Raw genomic sequence first — 5,583 nt, forward strand, 5'->3', positions numbered from 1 at the left:
TTATTTCATTAAGCCTGTATAGTCTCCAATTCCATCCATTTACTTTCAAATGCTATGATGACATACTTCTTTGTGGCTGAGTAATAATACATTGTGTTTATATACCATATTTTGTATCCATTCATCTGGTGAAGGGCACCTTGGTTATTGTGAATTGTGCTTCTATAAGCATTGATGTTGTTGCATCTCTATAGTGTTCTCATTAAAGAACTTTCAGACATATATCAGGAAGCAGGGTAGCTGCATCCTATCATAGTTTCATGTCTAATTTTTTGAGAAATTTCCGTACTGCTTTTCAGAGTGATTGTAATAATTTGCATTCCCAGCAACAATGTTTGAGTATAACCTTTCCCCCACATCCTTGCCAACACATTATTATTTGCATTTTTGATAACTGTTATTTTGACTGGAGTAAGATGAAATATCAATGTAGTTTTAATTTGCATTTCCCTGATTGCTAGGGATATTGAACATTTTCATATACTTGTTGACCAATGGTTTCCTTCTTTTGAGAAGTGTCCGTTTATTAATTAGGGTATTTGTATTTGTGCTGTCAAAATTTGTGAGTTCATTATATATTCTGGATATTATTGCCATATCTGAGGCGCAAATAGCAAATATTTTATCCCATTCTGTAGGTTCTCTCTGCATGTTCTTAATCATTTACTTTGCTGTCAAGAATTTTTTTTTTAATTTGATGCTATCCAACTTATTGATATTTGGTTTTATTTCTTGAGTTTTAGGATTTTTATTAAGAAACTTATTTCCTGTGTCAACACTTGGAATGTTAGGCCTATATTTGATTCTAGCAGTTGCAGAATTTATGGTCTAATTTCTAGGTCTTTGATCCACTTAGAGTTTAGTTTTGTGCACAGTGAAAAATAGGAGTCAATTTACATTCTTCTAATTGATATTCAGTTTTCCAAGCACCAATTACTAAAAAGGCTATATTTATCTAACATTGTTTGCACCTTTGTCTAGTATCAGTTAACTCTTTCTGTGGTTGTCTTCTATTCCATTGGTCTTTTTGTTAATTTTGGTGGCAGTACCATGCTGTTTTTGTAACTGTAGCTCTGTAATAAAATTTGATATCAGGGATGTTGATGCATACAGAATCATTTTTTTTAAACTCAGTTTTTTATTGGCTATTCTGGGTCTCTTATTTTTCAAAGTGAAGTTTAGAACTCATTTTCCTAGTTCTATGAAGAATGTCATTGGTATTTTTATAGGGATTGCATTGAATCTAACACTTTTGGTAGTATGGCCATTTTGCCAACATCAATTCTGCCTATGCAAGAACATGGTAGGTTTTTCCATCTTCTAAGGTCTTTGTCAATTTCTTCCTTCAATTTTCTATAGTTTTCATTTTTGAGGTCCTTTACATCCTTTGTTAGATTAATTCTCGTTATTATTTAAAATTCATGTGAATGGGATAAAAAATTCTTAATGAGGAAAAAAAGGGGGCTTATTTTCACAGAGGAGATCAAATCTCTTGACTGATATCCCATTCTTTGTAATTTATTTTGGGCGTGTTCTATAACCACTGAGTAAGTTGTGTGGGTTAAGTTATTCGTGTTTTTGTGTTTCTGCTTATCCTGCCAGCCATTGTGACTAGAAACCAAAACTGTTTGTAATTGCTCTCAGCTTCCTGTCTCCCAGGATAGGATGGGATAGACTGTAAAGTATTGACAACTGGTATATCACTGCAATGGGGCAGATGCAGAGTTCTAAATTGAAGTTCTAGTACCATAAGTTTGATTTTAACTGACTCTTGAAATTCTGTCAGTGGGTATTTGAGATGTGGCACACACCCCAAAATTGCTGGGGATTTACTGATTTCTGCTGAATATCTGTGACTCAGGGACCTCCTGAAAATTCCACTCACAGTTTTCAGTCCCACCATCAATATACGAGTGTGTCTTTCTTCCCACATCTTCACCAACACTTTTTGTTGTTTGTATTCTTAATAGCTGCCATTCTGACTGGAGTGAGATGGAATCCTAGAGTAGTTTTGATTGCATTTCTCTAATTGCTAGAGATGTTGGACATTTTTTATGTATTTGTTGATTGATTGTATATAATCTTCTAAGAAGTGTCTGTTCAGTTCCTTGGCCCATTTATTTAGTTAGTTATTGTGTGTGTGTGTGTGTGAAGTGTCTGTTCAATTCCTTGGCCCATTTATTTAGTTAGTTATTGTGTGTGTGTGTGTGTGTGTGTGTGTGAACATTTTTTTAATTCTAGGTATTGGGTTTGTATCTCAGTGGTAGAGAACTTGTCTAGCAGGTGTGAGGCAATAGGTTTAATTCTCAGCACCACATATAAATAAAAGAAGTCCATCAACAACTAAAAAATATATATTAAAAAAGGATGTTTTAATTCTTTATATATCCTAAAGATGAGTGCTCTATCTGATGTGTGTGGAGTAAAAATTTGCTCCATTCTGTAGGCTCTCTGTTTACCTCACTGGTTGTATATTTTGCTGAGAAGCAGCTTATTAGTTTGAATTCATTCTGTTTATTGATTCTTGATTTTATGTCTTGCACTATAGGAGTCTAGTTAAGGAAGTCAAGGCCTAATGTGACATGATAAAGGTTTGGACCTACTTTTTCTTCTATTACGCTCAGGGTCTCTGATCTTATTCCTAGGTTCTTGATCCACTTTGGGTTGAGTTTTGTGGATGGTGAGGACTGGGGCTTAATTTCATTTTGTTGCATATGGATTTCCAGTTTTCCCAGCAACATTTGTTGAAGAGGCTGTTTTTTTTTTTTCTCCATTATATGTTTTTGGCACATTTGTTTAATATGAGGTAACATTATTTTTGTGGGTTTATCTCCGTGCCCTCTATTCTGTACCATTGGTCTACAAGTCTGTTTTGGTGCCAATACCACTCCATTTTTGTTACTCTGCTCTGTAGTATAGTTTAAGGTCTGGTATCGTGATGCTACCTGCTTCACTCTTCTTGCTAAGAATTGCTTTAGCTATGCTGGGTCTCTTTTTTTACAGATGAATTTCATGACTGCTTTTTCTATTTCTATGAGAAATGTCAATGATTTTGATTGGAATTGCATTAAATCTGTACAGTGCTTTTGGTAGTATGGTTCTTTTGACAATATTAATTCTACCTATTCAAGAACAAGGAAAATCTTTTTTTTTTACAGTTAACTTACGTTTATTGTAGAAATTATGTAAAGTGTATAAAAGATAAAGGAAAAAAATATAAACAACTTTAAACCACCAGAACCAATGTTAATTTTTTGGTATATATGGTTACAAGGTTATATAACAAGAAAATTACTCAATTACCTGAATATTAAAGCTAGATTAACTAATTTTAAAATTATTATGATTAAAAACAAAAAATGTAATGACTACTTATTAAATATGTGTGAGAATATATATGTACACATGTAGAGATATAAAAAAAGGAAAATCTTTTTTATCTTCTAAGGTCGTCTTTAATTTCTTTCTTTAGCATTCTCTGATTTTCCTTGTTGATGTTCATTCACCTCTTTCATTAAGTTGATTCCCAAGTATTTTTTTTTCAGGCTATTGTAAATTGGGTAGGTTTCCTAGTTTCTCTTTTAGTGCATTTGTCACTGATGTACAGAAATGTCTTTGATTTATGCGTGTTGATTTTATATCCTGCTACTTTGCTGAATTAACTTATTAGTTCTCAAAGTTTTCTGATGGAACTTATTTTGATCTTCTACATACAGAAAGATATCTTCAGCAAAGAGTAAAAATTTCGAGTTCTTCTCTTCTTATCAGTATCCCTTTAATTTATTTTGTCTAATTGCTCTGGCTATAGTTACAAGAAATCTGTCAAACAAAAGTGGTAAAAGAGGACATCCCTGTCTTCTCCAAGGTTTTAGAGGGAATGCTTTCAATGTTTCTGCATTGAGAATGATGTTGGACAGTGGCTTAGCATAGATACCTTTTACACTGTTGAGATATGTTCCATTATGCCTAGATTTTCTCGTGTTTTGAACATGAAATTGTGCTGTATTTTGTCAAATGCTGTTTCTGCATCTTTTGAGATGATCATATGATCCTTATCTATAAGTCTATTGATATGATTAATCACATTTTTTGATTTCCATATATTGAAACAACCTTGCACCCCTGGGATGAACCCCCTTTGTGAGTGGTGCACTATCTTTTTAATATGTTTTTATATTTGATTTGCCAGAATTTTTATTGAGAATTTTTGCATCTATGTTCATTAGATATATTGGTCTGAAATTTTCTTTGATGTGCCTTTGTCTGGTTTTGGAATCAGGATGATATTGTGCTCATAGAATGAGTTTTGAAGTGTTCCCCTTTTTTCTATTTTATGGAATAATTTGAGGAGTATTGGTATTAGATCCACTTTGAAGGTCTTGGAGATCTCAGCTGTGTATCTTGTTTTCTTTATTTGTAGGCTTCTGATGGCTTCTTCTCTTTCTTTGCTTGAAATTTATCTGTTTTAAATTGTGTATACCATTTTGACTCAGTTTGAGCAAATCATATGACTCTAAAAATTTGTCAGTGCTTTTGATATTTTCTATTTTATTGGAGTACAAATTTTCAAAATAATTCCTAATTATCTTCTGTATTTCTGTAGTGTTCATTGTGATATTTTCATCATGTATGTTAATAATTTGAGTTTTCTTTCTCCTCTTTTTTAGCATGGTTAAGGGCTTGTCGATTTTATTTATTTATTTATTTATTTATTGTTTGAAGAAACAACTTTTTGTTTTGTCAACTTTTTCAATTGCTTCTTTTGTTTCAATTTCATTGATTTCAATATTTTGTCTTCTACTGCTTTTGGTGTTGATTTGTTCTTCTTTCTCTAGGTCTTTGAGATACAATGTTAGGGCATTTATTTGTTGATGTTTTTCTTCATTTAAGGAATGAACTCCATGCAGTTAACTTTCCTCTTAGTACTGCCTTCATAATATCCCAGAAATTTGATATGCTGTATCAATTTTCTCATTTACCTCTAAGAATTTTTTAATCTCCTTTGATGTCTTTTTCAACCCACTGTTCATTCAATGGCATATTATTCAGTCTCCAGGTGTTGGAGTAGCTTCTATTTTATTGATTTCTAATTTCATTTCATTACAATCTGACAGAATGCAAGGTAGTATTTCTATTTTTTTTGAATTTGCTAAGAATTGCTTTGTTGCATAATATATGGTCCATATTAGAGAGGATTCATGTACTGGTGAGAAGAAAGAATATTCATTCATTGATGGATGAAATAGTCTATATATGTCTGGTAAGTCTAAGTTATGGATTGTGTTATTGAGTTCTATAGTTTCTTTGTTTAGCTTTGTTTAAAATATCTGTCCAGTGGTGAAAGAAGTATGTTAAATTCACCCAGAATTATTGTGTTGTGGTCTATTTGACTTTTGAACTTGACAAGAGTTTGTTTTATGAACTTAGATGCTCCATTGTTTTGGCCATTTGTATTTATAATTCTTATGTCTTATTGATGTATGGTTCCCTTAAGCAGTATATAGTATTCTTTTTGATTAACTTTGGCTTGAACTCTGCTTTATTTGATATGAGGATAGAAACTCCTGCTTCTTTCCACAGTGC

This window comes from Marmota monax, unplaced genomic scaffold (assembly GCF_021218885.2).
Source record: "Marmota monax isolate L192 unplaced genomic scaffold, Marmota_monax_Labrador192_F-V1.1 WCK01_AAM20220418_F8-fsc00303, whole genome shotgun sequence".
In the NCBI taxonomy this organism is placed as follows: domain Eukaryota; kingdom Metazoa; phylum Chordata; class Mammalia; order Rodentia; family Sciuridae; genus Marmota; species Marmota monax.